Source organism: Lactuca saligna, chromosome 7 (assembly GCF_052625555.1).
Source record: "Lactuca saligna cultivar CGN05327 chromosome 7, ASM5262555v1, whole genome shotgun sequence".
Taxonomy (NCBI): Eukaryota; Viridiplantae; Streptophyta; class Magnoliopsida; order Asterales; family Asteraceae; genus Lactuca; species Lactuca saligna.
The window spans coordinates 179,517,261-179,540,382 of NC_136423.1; positions in this window are offsets into that span (position 1 = coordinate 179,517,261).

The window sequence follows — 23,122 nt, forward strand, 5'->3', positions numbered from 1 at the left end:
AGCAAGATACAACTCACACATCTCGGTTTCAAGAATATAAGATGTTATCGTCTCACTAATCACTCGAGATAGTGATCCAAGTGAGTGTGGGTTTAATCCAATGCTCAAATCATATTCATAAGCACTCATGAACGTTGCAGCAAACATTTGCTTATGTCTAATACTCTTTTAGACAATCCACACACCAATTCACGACAATCTTCATTCATATCTACTTCCAACATATGAACGACTGTGGCCCGTTCGAATAATTCGATTATTCTTAATAAACTCAATTATTCTGGAAGTCAAAACATGCAAGGTGAAACACAAGAATAATACTAATCCCATATGGCCTCAAACCTTTGAGTATAAACAAAGCACGTTTTATTTATCACCATATCGATTACTCATTATTTGTCGTTTCGGGTAATTAACTTTATACTTGAATTATTACACTTGTCCCATGCTCCTAGCATGCACACAATGTTTACCTATGGTTTTTACTTTGTGAAATAGACAAATTGAACACATTTCCAATCATTCTCATTTTACAACTCCAAATCCATTTTCTTAAGTGTAAGAATATCAAATTCTTGTTACTTATAGAATATACTAGATTCTAACACTTTATGCAACGATCCTTTTTGTAATGCCACTGCACCAAAGTCTCAAAGACTATTGCCAATGATATTACAAAGTCCTCAAACGTAGATTGTTACAAGACAATTCCTTAGATATGATGTCTCTCACTCAAAGTACATTCCTTTGAACATCCTTTTGCATAAAAGTTTCTAATCTAGTCATAGATTTTCAATATTTACTTCCCAATATAGATACATTTCCATACTTTCCATATGACAACTCATTTCTTAATAGAATCTTTTCTATTCATCACAATGTCAATATGGTCCATTAATACCATGCTTCCGACTACTCACAAGCAACCAATCCTCATCGAAATTTGGATTGTTCTTTGATAGTTGTTTAATTATTTTAGTCAAAACCGATTATAGTCCCTTTTCCCTCTAAATGCGCTAGACATTTGGAAAATTTTAGAATGGTCAAACATTAAAGCATTTGGAATCGATCCTATACCCGAAGCGTATGGAACACGATGCATAATGTTTTATTTGCTATGTTCTTAAAATTTGAATTGCAATTTTAAGAACACACTATGTACCTTTGACTAAATTTATTAACATTTCTCAACCTAAGCCTTTAGATTTGAAATGAAGCATAATATTCTCTCCCTTAATTATAGCAAAACAACTATTCCATCCTTACAACTTTGCAAAGAATGACTCTTGTTTTCTATAATTAATATTGCCAACTTGCAATACTTTCCTTAATAATCATACAATCATAACATTTATGCTCCCACTATCATGATGACTATTATAAAACATAACACTTATGCTCCCACTAGCTTCGACATGTATTCATAAACATCTTAACTTTCAGAAAAACAATACTTATTGAATTTCTTAAGTTCATGTTTCTAACACTTAGTGCTTTGATAATCTTTTATCAAGGCTTCTTGAACTTATACACCTTTGCCTTAGATAGTTCATATGTGTGTCTCAACAATTAAGATTAATTGCCAAACCTTACAATTCAAATTATGGAAAGGGATGCCGTAACCATAATCGAATTCGAGAATGCAATTTTACAATCACTATCTTCTTAAAATCTTTCTTAGTGAAAGCATTTTCTCACAATCATTTTCATGAAGGAGGAAATCTTATGACACTTAGATTTAAATGGTGTATGTGTTCCTATCCATGTGAATTTGTTAAAAACCAAAGTTTACGACAAATTCAAACTCATATGGATCGAACTTTCTTAATCTTGATTTCTTGCCTTATGGTAGCACAGCTGCCCACCACGTCTTCCAAGTAGTAAAGCAGCTCACCTTTTCCTATCAATGTACTTTCCATTGATCAAGGTCCTTGCCTTTTATGCATTCAAATGAGAACTCATAGGACACACATGCATAATTAACTCGATTGGATTGGCACAGAAACAAAATAATGTCTTCACGATAGGTTGTAAACCTCAACTCGTGTGCTAGTGATGATCGATAAGGTTTATTTGATTTGTTCTTGAAACTTTTCAAGACTATTAAGACTCCCACTGACTCCTTGACATATTCGATTCTCTTATCAAAACATTTCTTGACAAACAAATATTCAAGAGTTAGTGTAGCTTTTATCAAAACAAAACACTTCATAATTTTGGTATTAGTTGGTCTTTGTCTTATTTAAGACATTACAACTTTCCACAATTGATGAATGTTATAAACCTTCTTAATACTATTCACTCAATGTCACAATCTTGACTTTAAGACTTGTTTTGGAACGAAGTATGATTGACTTCTTGATTTGACCATTTCTTCAATCTTTGATTCCTCTTCTTGGACATACAATTGTACCAAGACTCACTTAGAGGATCAATTGAGATATGGTTCTTAATCATTAAGACCTATCATAAAGCATAAAAACTACTCTCCCTTCTTCTTAGAATGGAGAAACTCTTATCTTTCTGCCTACTTGATTCTTCTTATTCGTTTTGCTATTGATCTAAACCGTTTAATCAATTCAAAATTACACTTAATCTTGTAAGTGTAATCATATTTACTAAGCCTTTAGTAAATCATGACGAATATCTTTGTTACTCTTATGGTGAACTTGATCAACACACAACTTTGTGTACTCGATCTCCTAGTCCTTCATTTGACACTTTGTCAATGAATTAGTCTAATTTTCAAATATGAAATTTCTCATTCATCATGCAACCAAGTTGCGTGATTCCAAATTTCAGTCCAATTGAAACTTTGGGCGATGAGAAACTCTCCCTATTTGGTAAGTTCTCGACATTTCCATAAATAACATAACTAAGAATCATATCCATTCGTTGTAGAAATATGCAAACATCAATTTTCATAACGATTTCATTGCAAGGGAATAAACAAATAAATAAGTCAAACAAAATTTACTTTATTTATAAAAGCAACGGAAAAACATTTGTCCTTACAATGCAAAATCTATTGAAAACTATGTAAAAAGAAAATTTCTAACAACTCTATCATAACTATTTAAGCTCAAAATCCAATCTTCAAGTCCATGAGATCGAGATACATCTCTTGTGATTAGATTCATCTTGCTCTCTTATCAAGCTTCCTTTCTTTTCACCGATCCTTCAAAACATTCAAATGCAATCTTGTCACATCATGTATTAAGAATCAATGAATAGGAACTTAATGGAGTTAGATAGTGGATTCTTACCTAAAGCGTAGTCATACTTTTGACTCTCCCATCTCTTAGATCTCTTAGGTAAATAGGGAAACTTCGTCTCCAATGCCCCTTCTCTTGGCAATAAAAGCAAACTGACTCTTTTGGAACAACACATGGAACTACCTCAGACATCGCCTTTCTCTTATGATCAAACTTTTCGATCATTGCATGTCTTTCATTGCCATTGTCTATATCCATAGAGGTCTTGAAGGCAGATTCACCAATCAACTTTGCTTTTCTATTGCGACAAACCATTGCTGATTCACAGCAATAAGCATGTAGGTAAGATCTATAAGTGTCACGTCGTGGTTCATCATATAGTACTCTCTTACGAACTCACTATACGAGTTAGGAAGTGACTGAAGAACCCAATCAACAGCCATCGCTTCACCGACAACGGATCCCATCATTCTTAATCTATCGATGTGTGACTTCATCCCTAAGACGTGTGGACACACCGACTTGCCCTCTTTATGTTTACTTGCCAAAAGGGCTTGAGTGATATTGAACTTTTCAATTTTACAATCTTGTGGGTTAGGGAGAATAATTAGGAGGATGAGGAGGAAGTGAAGCATGATTTCTTGTTCCTCGATCGAATCGTGGAATATCATCTTCATGTGGAATACTTGTTCCACGGGATTTGAGAAGACCATAGTTGTCGAACTTTGACATCGGGAGAAAAACGAATTTAAGTTAGTTGATTGATTGAGTCCTTGGTAAATCACCCAAATGAAATTCCAAGGCTAGGACCCAACACAATATTCTACAACTCGGGAGAGGGATGCTGTAACCCAAATTGCAGAACATTTGAAGGTAAGTGAATGACGATTCACTAATTTCCACCATGAAAAACGAAAAAGAAATTTAAGTTTTAAATCTATGAAAACTCCTAGATCCTTTGAGATTCATTGAACATTTCAATGGCATCTTTAAATCTCGATATGCCCCTCTTGTTTGTGACTGGGATGCCGAGGATCACAAAGCGGGTGTGAATAACCATGCAAACTTACATGGTGCCCTCACATGTTACAGTCACCTATTCGATGTGCCGGTAAACCACACACGCTCCACCGAACTATGACAAACATTGAGTCACCCTTTGCAACCTTTGCTTAGAACCATTTAGTGTGCCGGTAAACCACACACGCTCCACTAACGTCTTTGCAAGGGCACAAAGTGTAATTTCATGGAATTGCATCAATTCACTTTTCCTAAGTAACTAAGATTAGGAATTAGAAAAACATTTAGTTACTTTAGTAATTCATTATACTTATAATGGAAGGTTTCATCCTATCCTACCCGTTCGGCTAACGACCCTCCACTAGTCAAGAGTGCGGTGGGTAAGAGTGGATACCCATTCAATCGTCATTTTATAGGCAATTTCCTTAAACACCCCTTATAGACCAGCTTCGTGAATGAGGCCTACTAACGGTAAGACTGACTTTTACTCATACATATATATATAATGTTAGACTTTTAATGTTATATATAGTATAGGGTGTATTTTATACTTTTAAAATACTATATGGTTAACTTTAACAATTACACTTTTAATTCAATTAAATGGTTAACCTAAACTTTTATGGATTTATTAAACCTCTTTTAATTATACTCCTTAATTAATTAATAAAACCATAAGGGTGTGATTTGAACTTTTCATAACATTACTAGGGTTTTAGAATTTAACATTCCTAATTAAACTTTTAATCAACTTTTAAATTCCAAAACTTGAGGGCAAATGTTTGAAACATTTCAAAACATTAGGGTTTTAACTATTTAAATTTCAAAACTTCAAAACTTTTGGGTTCAAATTTAAACTATAAAACCTAAAGGGGAAAATATGAAACTTTTCATAACAACAAGGATCAAATAACAAATAATCTAAACTAACATTTAATTACATAATTATCCATATTTGATTTGTTTAATGATTTCTTGCAAAACAATTTATCAATTTACTCAAAATAATTAATCAAATATCTTATAAGGAAACAATTATCTTATTAATTGATAATTATCTTTAATTAGATCAAGAATATAGTCATATATATCATAAAATCGGATTTATATTGATCTAACACGATAAGGTAACTATCCATATGCAAAAATTGCAAGAAATCCCGAGATAAGCATTATCTGACGAGTTGACTCGTCGAGTCAGGCTTGGACTCGTCGAGTCTGCATGGACTCGGCGAGTCCAGCCTCCAGAATCCAAAAAATCGAATTTTTCAAACATGTTAAGCATCAATACAATAGAAACCAGTCTAGTCTCTGATACCACTGATGGGTTTTGGTCATAAGACATCCTATGTGCTCATACAAACCCTAATGCTTGGATCTAGGTTTCTCTATTGTACATGCTTTGAATCCAAGACTATAAACTCTAATTCTAGCATACAAGTAATCATATTAATATGTAATTAGGTTTAAGATCATACCTTGATTGTTATGTAGCAATAACAATCCCAATTCCTCCTTGAATTGACTTTGGAAGGCTTAGAGTCACAAGTGTCACTCCTCTAATGGTTCACAAACACCATAAGCAAGAGGATGAAGAGGAGAGAGGTTGGAGGCTACCAAAAACGTGTGTAAACCCTTACAAGAAACTTAGCCACGTTTTTGAGCCTTAAGGGGTCTTTATATAGTTGGGCTATTAGGGTTATCTAACAAGGAAACCCTAATTTGGATGCTTAAGCCTTAAGCAACTCATATACTCCTTTTAATCAAGCCCTTGGACGATTTCCTTATGGGCTTCCCCATAGAATTCGTCCAACCCTTGATACAAGGCAATCCATGGCCCAAATTATAATTATCTTATAATTACAATTCCAGTCCCTTAAGTTTAATTAATCTATTTTAGTCACAAAACTAATTACCAATTAATTATTGACTAATATTAATTAAACAATATGATTTCTCCTTTAATATATTATTCCCATAATATATTAATAAATCATATTTAATCCTTTCTCTCCATAATTCATCCCATCAAGTTGCTTTGGTGAAGGCAACCCAAAAGGACCATGCACCATCGGGTCAAGTACATACCAAAATAGTTATGGACTTAGACACTAATCCAACACAACCGACCTAAGATTTGCCTCCAATACTCTACCTGGAAAAACCTAACACCCGCTGGCTACCTCTGCCAGCCTTCCGCCCGGTCACTCTGACTATCATTACTTCTTGCAGATAATATTCTCAGGTTTACCCTAGCCCTGACCCTCCTGGAACACAACTTACTCGACTGACAATCCTTCTGGTACTCCCCGAGTACTCATGTTGGACCTCCTAGAGGTTCACCCCTCTTTTCCTCGTGTTTTCTGGCCTTCTAAAAGTGACATCCCATGTCAACTACCCTCTCTGTCACTGTGAAGGTCCTATCCTTCACCAAATCCATTACTCCCACTACCTCTAGCATGGGTCATTATCGCCAGTATCCACTAGGCATTTCTCTCTACTATAATTTGGTGTCGAGCACCCCATGATCAACTAACTAAATTCCATCATAGACTGCTTACCAACACTGCTACTGACTGAAAATTTCTGCTATTCCTTATCTACATTCTGGATGAACGGAGACCACCATGGTCCCTACTGATCTATCATTATCTGGATTATCGGCTCCCACCGGTCGCTAGCCCCAACACCAACTACTAGTCGCTCCGAGCAACTTTCGAAGAAACTTAGGCTATCCAATACTGCCCTCTCTACTCTGCCACTCTGGCGCTACAAGTCCTGGGACCCTCAATCCCCTAGCTTGACCCTAAGGTCCTTACCAGGTCCCACCTGTGCTACTAACACTCACGGACCTCGCCCACGGGTCTCACCCAACTACATCCTGGAGCGGCCTCTCCCCAGGTCTCACCTCTCTAGGACTATGCAGGCTGCTCCGTACTATTCTCATCCACTACCCGTTCTTGATCCCTATCTGATCACTAGGAGATAAGGGCCTCGCCCCAACTCCGCTAATCGAAGCTACTAGGGAATGTTACGGCTACACCGTAGTCTTACAACACCTTCCATCTCTGACTGCTGTTGTAGAATGTTGCGACTCCCCCACTGCTCCACCATGCTCTACATGCTGTCTCTGCCGCTGACTAATAACGCGAAAGCATCCCATGCTATCTATCCCCAAGATCTTCATTCTGGCTCACTCGAGTCCTATAGGCGATCCTCCAACCTGAATTCCCAACCACGTACTAACCATCACCATTACACACACTAACTGATGGGGAGTTTCTCAAACTCCCAACCCTGAACTCCTCAATCCATCAAACGTTGTTCCACTTCCTTTCCTTCTCAGAGACCGCGTACTCATTCTGGATCTGCGTGCTCTTACCCTTGTACACTCAGAGGATTCTCCCCCACTTCGATCCTGCTTACACCTCGTTGCTCAATGCTCGAAAAGAAATCCCAACTTGCTACCATTCCATAATCAATCTGCTGAGGAACCCCAAGCTTACCACAGCTAGGGATCTAACCAGTCCATTTCTAAAACTATACAGCTCTGAACTAGCGAGACATACCAAATCCCTCCCAGGCATGCTACAGTTACCGCTTCCTAAGTATCCTTCTCCAATTGAGCCCATCCCTTAACTATCATTCAAATATACAATGTATGCAGATGGCATATAACTCGGTCACAAGCAAGCCGCACAAAATTAAAATACTCATACCGATAATGATGCAGAGCCATAACAATATAATCATGCACGAATAAAAGAACTGAAAACGGAAGTCACATACCTGCAACGTCCGATGTTGCTCGCGTCCCTAAGGTAGTCATCTGAAAAGCCCTGCCTCCTACCACAGGCGCCTCTGCACAACCCTGATCGCCGTCTGTGATCCTCAAAGTTGCAGGGGCAGGTGTCATCACCCATCCTGTCGGAAGCAAACTGGGGCACTGGGTCTTCTTGTGGCCCCGCTGATTGCAATGAAAATATATCAAATCTGATCCCTGTGTGGTGGTAACAGTGCAATCCCAGCTAAAATGACCAGTCCGACCGCACTTGAAGCAGTCAAACTAACCACCGCTACCACTCCTTCACGCACCACCATGCGTCCTGCCAAACTTCCCGCACCGGATGTGGTCCTGATAATCCCTCAATCTTGAATCCGATCCCTTGGGACTTTTACCTGAACCTGTGGATATACGAACCTCATTTGACTTCCTCTTCCGGATCTGATCCAAATCAATTTCTCTCTCTCTAGCCCGCGCGATCATGTCTTCCAACGTTTTGTCGCTGGACCTGCTCACGAACTGCCTGATGTCATCCCTCAACATCTCGTGATATCGGGCCTTCTTCATCTCCTCATCCGCGACATACAGCGGAACAATAAGGGCCCTCTCCCTAAACTTGGCGGTGATCTCCGCCACAGTCTCAGTAGTCTGCGTCAAATCCTAAAACTCCCGTGCCAACTGCTACACCTCAATAATCAGTGAAAACTCAGTCCTAAACCTGGCTGAGAAATCGCTACATGTCATCGCGTCCAATGCGGCATCATCACCAATGGCATGACCAATCTCCTCCCACCAATCCCTTGCTCTGTCCTTCAATAGATAGGAGGCGAGTCTGACCTTGTCCCCCTCAGGACACTGGCTCGTACGGAAAGCATTGGTAACATCAGCTAACCATCTGCTGCTAGCAATGGGGTCCCTAGCCCCATGATAATCTGGTGCCCCGCAAGCCCTGAACTCTCGGAATGACAAAGTACATGCTCCCATCAAATCCATCATCTCGGTACGGAAGGCTCCCAGCCTCTCATCCAAAATCTCCAGTATACCCTCCTTGACCATGCCAAAGATCACAAGAGTCTGGTCTAGTATGCTGCGCGTAACCTCTGCTGATATAAACTCTCTCATACGCTCCTTGAGCTGCTCGGTCCATGAACCTGACCCCGATCCCTCTCCGGAGCCTGATCCGCCCACTGGCCTCTCTCGCAATGTCACCACGCTGAGAACATAACATAATAACTATCAGAATACTCATCATTGTTGCGACACCAAACACACGCACTACCAGATCCCCAGTCTCATCTCGGCCTTTCCCGGATCGAGTACAGATCCTCTGATTTCAGTAGTACGGGCCCATACTACCTTCCACATCTATCCGTACTTTCCTCAAGAATTGCTTCGACTCCAATAGGTCCCTTTTCCACTACTACTGCTCCCAACACTACCTCATCCTAGGCTTACCCTATGGAAACCTCTGACTCAAACCAACCAGTCCTCAGCCGCTGAAGGCCTCCTTATGATGCTAATTAGCCATCACCTGGATACCATCACATGTGACGAGGCTCAGATAATCCTTCGAGTAAAACACTCATCCCTACAACGGTTGGACTCAAACAGGAGCTGCGCAATAGGGCCAAATCCAGCACTCTGAGATTATTCAACCCTGATCACATGTGACATGATGTATCCACCTAATGGCTAGCTCCCATCACTCGGAGTCCCATGATGCATAAAGCAAGCAGCATTCAGACAGTGGGAAATCTAACCATAACATACTCAAGCAATCATAATCTCATATCAGGATTCTATACTAGCATGCAACACAAACTCATAAACTCATGCATAACCTAAACAGGCTATCCTACTAATGTCTAACCAGCACTATCATGCAGCTTAAAAGCACATATAACAGGCACATAAAGCATCCTCCCTAGATCCTTAGTCCTAATCTAGCATGTTATTCTATTAATTGATAATCATAACATAACTTGCATGGGTATTTTGGGGTACTTACTTGAGATCGGCTGATTACATGTACCACACCCTTTTTTCTTATCAAAATTCTTTTCTTTCTGAATTCTTTTCGCTTTTCTAAAATTGTTTCATTTCTAAAAACTCTTTTTACAAAATTGTCTTTTCATTCTTAAAACTTTTAGACCAATCCCTTAGTTTGAGTTCAGACACACCCGAGAGTATGTATGAATCCCTCAAAACAGATACCAACTTGTAACGTCCTAAAATTCAAGGCTAAAAATTTCTTTTATAAAACATTACATAAACATAATTATCAATCCATAACATAATCAGAGTATTCATTCCAAAATGTATTTTCATTATCAGAGTAAAACATTCCTAGGGTGTCTAATCTATGGTGTGTGCCATGCGACCACCCCGAGCTCTTCCCTCCGCTACCGGAAGTACCTGAAACCAAAACTAAAATCCGTAAGCACGAAGCTTAGTGAGTTCCCCAACCTACCACATACCATGCATAACCACATACTACACATACTGGGCCACGCCCGCTATTTTGGGCCTCGCCCCCTACCTCGGGCCTTGCCCGCTACAACGGGCCCGCTGCTCCAAGCCTCGCCTGGCTTCGAGCACCACTCGGATACATATCTATTTCGCTTAGGCCTCTCCTGTCACTAGGCCTCGCCCGCTAGCATATACTAACACATAATCATATCACAACACATAAACTAACATGTACTAACAAATCCTGTCCCGAGGCCTCGCCCTTGTCCTGCTACTGATGAGTCATGGAACCCCGTCCATGCTCCTACTGATAGTGAGGTACGGCCCAGCCCACACTCACTCTTTCCCTAACTTAGGCCTCGCCCTTGATCTGCTGCTAATGAAATGTGGAACACCATCCACACTCTGCTATTGGTGAGATACAAGACCTCGCCCACACTCACCTCCCTACCAGGCACATACATGTATCACACAGACAACAAGTATAAACTATCATATAAACCATTCCTTGGGCACATGCCCACTATCATTAGACCTCGTCCTGAATATCATACTAGCAAACAATGCCTAGGGCTAACCCCCGGGTCTTCTACTCATAACTACATGGGCCGGCATTGTGGCCTTAGACCCATTCACACAAAGGGAAACTTACCTGCACTAGCTGAACTTGCTGATACCCCTCTGGCTGCTACCCGAAAACTCTCTGAATTGAGGCTCCACTAGCTCCCCGAGCTACCAATATTAATATAACACTTAGTCTAACTGTCCACCGGAAGTCAACTAAGTCAACTCTGGTCAAAGTCAAAGTCCTGGTCAAGGTCAACCTTACTCGCCGAGTTTGCCTACTGACTCGCCGAGTTCACATGCTCAGAGTCCTTCCATTAGCAACTAGACTCGCTGAGTCAGACCATGACTCGCCGAGTCCACCGATTTTCGAGTCCTGACCTGTCTAACTCACTAAGTCTCCACCCGACTCACTAATTCGAGTCTTACCTCGAAGGGTTCGGGGTTTCGTGACCTGACTTGCCGAGTCCAAGAACAGACTTGCCAAGTCCAAGGCAAACTTCAACAGACTCGCCGAGTTGCTCATCCAACTCGTCGAGTTCCTCCAAATCTTCATGCTACTCGCCGAGTCCACTCGAAGGACTCGCCGAGTCTATTTTGTCTTGCGTACATTCAGAAGCCTTTTGAGTCATGCAGGGACTCCAAACTGTTGATCCATTCTTCCAAGGCCTATTCCTCATGTAAAGTTTCAAACTTTACGTGTAGCTAAGGAGATCTAGTCTAAACACACCACAAACTAGGATTTAAGACAATCATACATCACCTACACTCTCAAGGATGATACTTTATGACCCTCTGGTCCAAGACACAACTGGAGCTGAAGGGATTCAGCTTGGGGACGTCCAATCCCCCGAAATGTATCATACTTGGTCCATAATCTCATAAAGAGGGACATGAAATGATCCAACAATTAACAAGGCAAGGAAGGAAATTGATTACCAAAATGAGCAGCTAAAAAGATGAATCTTCTGGATCCACAACGTTCCTCTTGAACCCTCAACTCCTTCTTCTCCTTCTAGGCTTCAAGAACACTCCAACTCTTCAACAATGGCTCACACACTCAAAGAGAGCACTAGGGTTTTGTGGAATAGCTTATGAACGATGGGGGCTACAAATGAGGCTGATAGAAGGAGAATAAGATGCTTAAATAGGGTACAAGTCCCGGAATTAGGGATTTCTCAACCCAGACCAGACTCGCCGAGTCAGTCTCCCTGAGTCATCGAGTCAATCACTTAAACCGCGACACGGATCACGCTCCGACTCGTTGAGTTCATCCCTGGACTCGACGAGTTGACCTCTTTGACTTAGTGTTTTCTTTACTTACTTGGCCTTTCTGATTTTGGGTATTACATCAACAGTCTATGTTGACTAAAATCGTTGAGTGCATCTATGCGACTCAACGATTTCCTTCGCTTTCTCTGAAGCATCAGGAAAATCAAACTTAACTCATCATGTTGTCTCATCAACTTGCCGAGTTACAAGGTGTCCAGACTTATCGGGGGAAAACCCTAACCGACTCGTCGAGTTAACTCACCGATTTGTCGAGTCCCTTCAGTCCATCTTCTTATTCAGACGTTTTTAGGTAGAAATGATGTCTCATACTTTGGATCTAACCTTCTAAGGCTCACTTATCACGTAACGTTGCAAGCTTGACGTTCATACATGGCATCTAGGGCTCAAAATTCCAAAACAAGCTCCATAAAGGGTTTCATGCATGGAGACTTGCCTAAAGCTTGATAATGCTTGCGTCTTTGGGATCAAGGGACCTCCTTTTATCTAGATCTGGAGTCTCAACTCCATAACAAGCTCCAGCAACTCAGGAACCATAGGATAAGGGGGAAAGCCCTAAAAATCCCTAGAAGGAGATCTATCAAAAGAAATGCTTAAGGTGGTAGCTTTTTAACTCGAAACTGAAGCAAGCACAGAAAACCACTTGATCCAAAAGCCTCTTCTCATTCCAAGGATTGATGCTCTACAATCCTCTTCCAAATATGCACTAGAACACCCAAAGTTAGCTTCTCTCTCATAGACACAAGCAAATACACACGATTAGGGTTTCTCACAGGGTATTAGGGTGACAAGGGTGGCAGAAATGTAGGCTTAAGGTCCTTTAAATAGGACAGAAACCCTGAAAATTAGGGTTTTCTCACTCAGCTCCTACTTATCGAGTTGGGGTCCTTCAACTCGTCGAGTAGATTCTAGAAATCACGAGGTCATTAAATACTCTACTCGACGAGTTGGGGCATCCAACCCTTCGAGTTGATCTAACATTTTGAATGTAAAATAATTTAATATTATACCTAGGAGTTGGGATGTTACGCGGATGGAGTACACTAAGCGTTAGTTTGAGTACGCCTAACGTACTCAGCTATTTGACTTTTGGGTTGACCTCCTTAGGTAGGGGCATATTTTGGGTCTTTATGGTTTAGGCCTTGTTGGGGCATTCAACTTCTGACTTTAGGCTATAAACAAACTATGAACTTTCTTGGGATTAGATCCGTGATGATTTTTGGGCTCAATTTAGAAGTCGAGCCTTATTAGGCCTTAGCATGTCATTTAAGAATTTGGACCTTTTGAGTAAATGGGTTCATCCTTGGTTATGGGCCAAATAAGGAAAATAGTAAAATAGTCTTTTACCCTATATATTGGACAAGTAACATAGAGTGTTCATTATGGGTCGAGATAAAATTCTTAATTGGATATTATTTAATGATTTTAGTAGGGGGATTTACCGAACTAGTAGACTGAGATTTTATCTGAGAGATTCTTCAGCGTGAGGTGAGTTTCCTCAATGTGTTTAGTGGGTCTAAGGCACTAATCTGGGTCCATGGTTTACTATGATTGGGATGTTAGTTGCATGTGTGACTCTTGTATGTGTTATGTGTATACCAAGCGAGTGCACTGACCCGGTGCCTTCGGTAGTACGGGCCCACACTCGATATCCCAACCCTAATTGATCTCTGGTACCCTAAGGATTCTTACTTGGGTTGTGCACTGACCCGGTGCCTTCGGTAGTACGGGCCCAATACTACTAACCATACCGACTCAGCATTCATTCCAAGTCCTCCTCCCAGAGTCCAAATTTCCAAGCACCTTACTCTCTTAAATCATGTACTACTCAATAGCAGATATCTCATTAGCACCTCGCTGCTATCTAAACACTCTCAAACATTTCTAGCAGCAAAACCCCTAGACTAAGGCATCATATATCAGGCCACTCTAGTCCTAATAAGAATACCTAGTCTACTATAGCATGTGCATCATAATTTATCATAACATATCTGATAGCACTTATTGTAAGGGTATTTTGGGAAATCACCGTCCGGGCGCTGGCTGATCGTACACACGGCTCTGCTCTGTTTGTCTCAAAACTCCTTTTACTCTTTAAAATTTTACTTTATTATCAAAATTCTCCTCAAATCCTCAGTTTGAGTTCAGATACCCCCGAAGATGCATCTGAATCCCTCAAACCAAGGCTTTGATACCAAATTGTAACACCATAAATTTTAAGACAAATTTTCGCATTTTAAAACACATTTTCCAAACACATTTATTAAAAAAATCCCATTGTATCATAACTTTGTTTCACAAAATATTTCCCAAGATCAAAATACATAAATCCCATGCGTGTGTACGAATCATGTCGGCGCCTTCCCGCGATCATCACTGGTACCTGAAACACATAACACATAACACTGTAAGCATAAAGCTTAGTGAGTTCCCCAAAATACCACACATAACACATACTAGCCACTCAAGCCTATAACTCTGTGGGCCCTTGGGCCCTAACTCTGTGGACCCTCTGGTCCTAGCTCTGTGAACCTTCCGGTTCTAACTCTGATATACTCTGATATACACATGGCATAAATCACATAGAAATAATGCAGTGCAACACATCACATAAATAACATACAATAACTCTGTCACATAACTCTAATTACCACTCAAGGTAAAGTATAGTGAGAAGACTCACCTCAAATGTCTCGGCAAATCTCTGACTCGGTAGAAATACGATCTAGCCTCCACATAACTACATAAAATAAATAATCTCATAAATATAACTCTCGGGACTAGACTCAACCCTCTCTTGGCACCCTCAGAAGGGTAAAAGACCATTTTACCCCTCCTTTGGCTCAAAGGCCCCCATTGTTGACCAAACCCTAAAAGTCAACCAAAGTCAATGGTCAAACTTTGACCCGACTTGTCGAGTGCACTTGGGCAACTCGGCAAGTCTACACGTGTCCACAAATTCTTTAGTCCCGCTTGGCACATTGAGTTCCTCCCCTTGCTCGATGAGTCTCATCTGGCATGAATCGCGGGGCCACCCCGACTCAACTCGCCGAGTCTCAAGAACAACTCGGCGAGTTCCGCCTTGAACTCAGTCCTCTAATCCCCCTCTGACTCACTGAGTTAGTTCCCCAACTCGTCAAGTCTACTTACTGAGTGAATTACGGGAAACCCTAACCCTACTCGCCGAGTCTGATCTTTGGACTCGGCGAGTTCATGCCATGCACAAACTCCATTGACCTCCAAAGGTCAGATCTGTTCCTTAAATCCATAGATCTTACCTTCCCAAGCATGATAATCACGTAAAGTTCAGACCTTGACACTCATATAGCTTCTAGATGGTCTCACTTGGTTATTTAGCCCCAAAAATAACCTCCTAAGTTCATGGATCCCAAAATAACCCATAAAGATCCAAGGGTTAAGGTCTCTGGACCTCTTTGAGTCTAGATCCAAAGCATAAACTCGAGAAGGGACCAATTGCTCCACATATTCATTCTCTAAAGGGGTTAGAAAACCCTAACTCTAAGAATCAACACCAAATCTAAAGAAGGTCTGAATAGATACCTCAAGATGAAGTCTCTGAACTCTGAAATCACCAGAACCGCTCCTCTTTCAGCCTCCTCTTGCCTTGGTCACCTCCTTCTTGCAATCACACCAACAAAATGATCAAAAGTGGCCTCTCCTTCCTCACAATCACTCTAGATCTCTCAGGATTTCTCTCTGGGGTTTGGTAGCCGCAAATGACGGCCCTAAGGGCCTTTATATAAGTCCCAAACCAGGGAAATTAAGGTTTCATTAAACAGTGTGGACTCGCCGAGTCCACTCATTAACTCGCCGAGTCCAGTCATGAACCCGGGTGAGAATTCGCGACCCTACTCGGCGAGTCTAAGCACCAACTCGTCGAGTCCCTCTACAAACTCCAAAATAAATGAATAAAATAATATACCTGGGAATCCGGATGTTACAACAATCTTGGAGAAATCTTTAATAAATCTCCGATTGTAGCCAGCCAATCCCAGAAAACTCCTGATCTCGGATGGGGATCTCGGCACTTCCCATCGCATAACTGCCTCAATCTTGGTTGGATCTACCAAAATCCCATTATGATTAATGAGATGTCCCAGGAACTGGACCTCTTGTAACCAAAAATCAAACTTGGAGAATTTGGCATACAACCTCTCCGAACTCAATACCCCAAGAACCTCTCGCATATGCTCCTCATGATGCTCTCTGGACCTCGAATACACTAAGATGTCATCAATGAATACGATCACCGATCGGTCCAACATAGGCCTGCACACCCAGTTCATAAGATCCATGAATGTTGTCGGTGCGTTGGTGAGCCCGAAAGGCATCACCACAAACTCGTAATGCTCATAACGAGTTCTAAAGGCCGTCTTGTGAATATCCTCCTCGCACACTCTCATCTGATGATATCCAGATCTCAAATCAATCTTGGAAAACCAAGATGCCCCCTACAACTGATCGAACAAATCGTCGATCCTCAGAAGTGGATAACGGTTCTTAACCATCAGCTTGTTCAACTCCCAGTAATCAATATACATCTAGTGTGAACCATCCTTTTTCTTGACAAAAAGGATCAGTGCTCCCTACAGCGAGCTAATTGGTCTGATAAATCCCTTCCCTAGCAGCTCCTTGAGCTGTGAAGATAACTCATATATCTCTGGTGGTGTAAGGCGATAAGGTGCCTTGACAATAGGCGTCACACCCAAAACTAAATCAATCCGGAACTCCACCTGCCTCTCGGAAGGCACACCTAGTAACTCCTCTAGAAAAACATCCAGGAACTCGCACACTATAGGAACCTCGAAGATAGAACTCGGCCTCTCTGAAACAATCTATGTATCCATCATGTATGCCAAGAAACCCATACAACCCTGTTGTAAACTCTGCCTCGCCCTGGCAGCAGAGCAGAAGGCTGACCCAGATCTGGTACCCTCACCATACACTGTAAGCACTCCCCCACTGGGGTCTCGTATAGTCACCAACTGATGCTCGTAGTCGATCATGGCTACAAAGAAGCTTAACCAATCCATACCTAAGATGACACCGACATCACCCATCACAATCGGTACCAGATCAATCGGGAACTCGACACCAAAAATCTCCAGCACACATCCTCGGAACACATCAGTAGCGAAAACTGCACGCTCGTCAGCTATAGAAACCCTCAAGGGTCGACTCAATGTCTCATGTCAGATACTGATGTGATGACTGAAAGCTAAGGACACGAAGGATCAACTTGCACCCAAGTCAAATAACACCAAAGCAAGTACAGAACTCACAAGAAATGTACCTAAATATAACACAAAATAAGTACAATAAAACTCAAAATAAATAAATCTGGAAATACCTACCAGCCACGACATCCGATGTTGTGTGGACCTCCTCCATTGTTAGTTGAAAAGCTCTCCTACTACCCCTCAAAACCTCAGCCTTCACCCGCCGACTATCATTAACACGTAAAGCAGCAGGTGCAGATCCATGTGTTGATCTCTAATGAAGCTGGGGGCACTCGGCCTTCTGGTGGTCGGTCCAATTAAGTGGAAGCAAACCGCAAACCCCTTAGGGCAATCCTTCGCCATATGCCCCTCTTTGCTACACTTGTAGCAAATCCCCGCTCGTCATGACCCCTTGTGACTCTTGCGGCACTTTCCACAAGTGTGGCCCTTCTGGCCACCAGTCCTTGAATCAGCGGGCTTAGCCCGCTTAACTACCGACTGTGACTGCCTTCTGTCTCTCCCCTGGGACTCTGCATCCTCCCTAGCATGAGTCTCCATCTGGATCTCCCTCCTCCTGGCATTTGCCTGAAGCTCAACAAATATCCGATAAGACGAGTTCCCCATGAACTCTCGAATATCCCTCTTCAGAATGCTCAAATACTGGTTCATGCATGCCTGCTCAGTCAACACATGCTCATGGCTGAACAACGCCCTCTCGTGAAACATTTGTGTAATCTCAGTCACCGACTCTGTCTTCTGCTTAAGAGACAGGAACTTCTGGGCCAATCATTCCCTCTCTACTGGGGGAACATACTCATCTCGGAACATCTCAATAAACCTCTCCCAAGTCACTGTAGTGTGCTCTTCAAGAGTAAAACTAGTCGTCACAAACTTCCACCAGTCCTTCGCTCCCAAGCGAAGCTGGTTCAGCACGAACTGTACCCTCAAATGCTCTGGGCATGAACAAGTATAAAGCCACCCCTCGATATCAGAGATCCATCTCATCACAACAATCGGATCCTGAGTCCCATCAAAATCTGGTGGCTTTGTGTTGCTGAACTTTTGGTACAACAACGAGTCACCTCCTTATGTCATGGTAGCAACGACAACTGCGGTGGCTGCAGCAGCAGCCGCCTCAGAAACTGCAGCATATCGCTCGTCAAACGTTTCGATCAAAGTGGTCTTAATAGACCCAAACATCTCCAGAATAGCCTCTCGTATGGTTGCGACCACCTCGTCGTGAATCATCCTACAAATCTCATCATCGTTATCTCCATTGCTCCCTGGGTGTGGCGTGTACCTACCATGATGTCTCTGAAACACAACACAAAATCATCAGAGACTCACTCGAGCATACTCTCACTCGAATACTCATCCTTACTTGCTCCTTAGCATCCTAAGGGTTCTTACTTGGGTTGCATACAGACCGAGTGCTTTCAGTAGTACGGGCCCAATACTACCTTCCACACCCCACTTGTAGTCACCCCAAGTCCTCCTCCTCGAATTCTAATTCACAAGTACTCTATCCCTCACAAACTTCAGACTACTCTCTTTGTAGACTACTCACATGCTCATCAAAGTATCTCTTCTTATATTACCTCCCGACTCATAACTCAGCACATACTCAGAGCAAATAAAAGATAATACTAATCAAAAGTATCTCCTAGGCTAAGGTATCATAAATTAGGCAAATCTAGCCCTATAATATGAAATACATATCCTACTTTCTAGCATGCAATTCTAATACAATATCGCATAAATATCTCATAATACAAAAGTATGGGTATTTTGGGAAATCACTGTTCAGGCTCTGACTGATTGTACACACCGCTCCAACTCGTTTCCTTTTAAAACTCTTTCCCGTTTTAGAAAATCATTTCTTTTGAAAATTTCTCTCAAAGCCTCAGTTTGAGTCCAAACACACCCGGAGGTGCATCTGAATCCCTCAAACCAAGGCTCTGAAACCAACTTGTTACGACGTACATTTTTTAAACCAAAATTTTTCATTTTCAAAAACAAGTAAACACATGCCACATTTCTCAAAAATCTGCAGTATCAAACATCAACACATATTTCAAAATTTGTTTATCACAAATCCAGGATCCTCCAAAAATAAATCTCCAATGTGAGTATGTGTACAATCAAACTGGTGCCTTCCAGCTATCCTGGAGTACCTAAAACATATAACACATAACACGGTAAGCATGAAGCTTAGTGAGTTCCCCAAAATACCACATACATCACATTAGCCACTCGAAGCTAACTCAATACAACCCTCCGGTCAATGTGTTCCAGTGGAGACCCACGGCCCTAACTAAATAAGTTCATAATAATAAGCATAACCCACAAAGACAAAATACAGAATATCACAATACACAGATAAGCACATAAGACATCTCAGTCACACAAGGATACCACTCATGGTAAGTATAGTGAAAAGACTCACCTCGCAAGAAATTGGCTAATCTCAAACTCAAATCACCAGTCTAGCCTTCGCCTAATACATACAACTATCATCCCTAATTAATCGCGGCTCTCAATGAGATAAACTAACCCTTCTACAAACTCACAGAAGGGTAAAATACCAGTTTACCCCTAAATGGCCTTAATAGTACACAAATTGACCAAACCCTAAAAGTCAACCAAAAGAGTACGATGCGCGTACCAACTCTCTCCACTGGTCATACTCTGTTGTCATGCATGCATCGGGGATGCTCGACCCCTACGCTGTGCGTATTGGGATTACGCCCAGCGTACTTCCCAGTTTCACTCTTCTCACTCATTTAGTCTTAATCAGTTACGACATTGGCTCATATCACAAATCTGGACTCCCTAATACCTCTTGATCCATAAAGTCAGTGACTTTAAGCCTTTGCATGGCTGGAATGGTCACAAGCACACAAAACACTTACTCTCTTATCTCAAGAAGCCCATATCTTATGCATGGCTTGATTCCAATGTCCAATATTGGGTTTTTATGACACTACACCACTAAATTCACTCAAAGAGGGTTGATCATAGTCTTTGGAGCTCAATATCACATAAAGTCTCCAACTTTTGGGACAAAACCCTAAAATACTCTACTATGATGCACAAATCAAAAGAGTGAGAAAGCTTTGAGCTTTGTACCTCAAAATGAAGCTCCACACTCAGATAAGCTCATATCCAAAGCCTGGAATCCCACTCCTTCTTCTTCAAGACTCCTTCTTCACTCCAAAGAAACACAAGAATACTCTTAAGGCTCTCAAATGCACTTACAAGCTCTAAGAACAAAACTAGGGTTTAGGAGGGTTGTTGTCTGAGAATGGTGGCCAAGAATGAGGCCATCATATCCTTTAAATAGGGGTCTCACCCTAAATTAGGGTTTTCACTCTGGGCCTAGTATGCTCAGCGTACTAGGTGGCTTCCGCATCAAATGCATGCATATGAGTACGTTGAGCGTACACTCGCGTACGCCCCGCGTACTCATTCGCCACCTTTTTCTCATAAAGGGACTAAAATGGACAAGTACTCAAAGACCAAGAGTTACAAGGTATACCTGGACTTGGGATGTTACAACATTTCTGAAAAAGCTGCACATTTTTCTCTGTTTAAATTGTTTCCTTGTTTGACTAATTCTTTTGTTTGTATTCTTATATTGTTTATTCTTTTGTACCATCTTGTAAAGGAATCTGACGGTGGCAATTCTAAGCCTAGTATCCAACTTTTGACACATCATCATCCCTATAAGCATGTTGTTATATGTGACAAAATCTCTCTAAGTTTCTCATCAACGAGACCATCTGCTAAGAACTTTGAGCCACCCTCTCATGTTGATTCTTTAACATTGTCTAAACTCTCAAAGTGAGATAGCCTGGTCCAAATGAGAAAAATATTGATAAAAAGGCTATTAACTTAATCATTTTTACCTAACCCTGTCCCTGGAAGCATGTTTGGTGTATGTATCAAGTCTCATGTTATGTTGAAACATTAAGCATAACCCAATGGCTTACTTTAATTGCATAGTCATCAGCATAAGAGATACTTATCCAGTCCTTGAATGAAAAAGGATTGTTCATGTCCCTAGCATCCTAGTTTGAGGTATTTAAGCTCCTTAACCTCCCTAAACCCATTCCATTCTTAGCCTCCACCTCTCCAACACCCTCCCTTGAAACCTTAACCCTTGTTTAAGCCTTGTGAGTAAAAGGAATGTGTTTTGAAGTATTGTGGAGTGCTCTTTGTGAATCTTGGAGAAGAAGGAGCTCATAGGAGATGTGTTGATTGCATTGGAGCTTGTAGATCCAAACCTTGTTCACCTTAATCTTTCTTCTAGAGGTGACCAATAGAGATAGCTTTTAGAGCAGTGATCGGTGCAGCTATTCTTTCACACTGTAAGGTGAGTCTCCTCATTAGATCCATAGGTCGAAGGCACCAATGTCAGACTATTACTTTGTTTTGTTGAATGCTAGGTGTCTCTGTGATACTTGCATGAAATACCAAGATCTGGCCCCTAGCAATTATATGAAAGACCAGGATCTGGCCCCTGGCACTTATATGTAAGACCAGGATTTGGTCCTCAACATTGCAAGGAAAGACCATGGGGTAGCCCATGACACTTGTATGTAAGACCAGGATTTGGCCATTGGCATTGCAAGGAAAGACCATATGGTAGCTCATGGGCACTTGTATGTAAGATTGGGATTTGGCCATCGGGTTTGCAAAGAAAGACCATGGGGGTAGTTCATGGCACTTATATGTATGATATGGATTTGGCCCTCAGCATTGCAAGGAAGGACCGTGGAGGGTAACCTGTGACACTTGTATGTTATGATATGTGGTACTTTAGGAAACTCATTAAGCTTTGTGCTTACAGTTTATGTTTATGGTTTCAGGTTTTTCTGGTGCAAAAGGGAAGGGTCCGACGCGACTGCACCGCATCCACTAGAGTTTTCCGCATTGGCAATTTTCAATATTTACTCTGATGTTTAAATAATATATTCACCTTGATCGGTTTTGGAACAACTCATTTATATGGCCTACTATATTTATAAAAAAAAATGAAAATTTTACTATGAATTTTTGTGAGGTTACACAAGAGGATTAGGGTTTTGAGTTGTGTGTCAAAGATGGTGGAGGCTTATTATGAGAAGCGCTACAAGGGTTTAGAATCCTTAAATAGCATTCAAAACCTTAGAATTAGGGTTTTGGTTAGCAGTAATTACGCCCTGCATAACATAAGCTATGCCCTATGTAGCTCATTAAAAATGTGTCCCTCTATTAGCTTATACGTCATATGTAGCTACCTTATGCCTTACGTAGGGCACCCCCCCCCCCCACCCCCATCTTTTAGGTCAGTTTCAAACAACCATAACTTCTTCGTTTTAACTCTGTTTTTGGCTTTATATACACAGAAAGGTATTGACAAGACTCACAATCTCATCTAGTTACTTTTCATTAAAAACCTATGGAACTAAAATCCTTGATTCATTCAAAAAGCCCGAGATATCACTTTTCCAAATTTACCCTTTTGGTTCCAACACCCAATCAAGGGCTTTCATAAC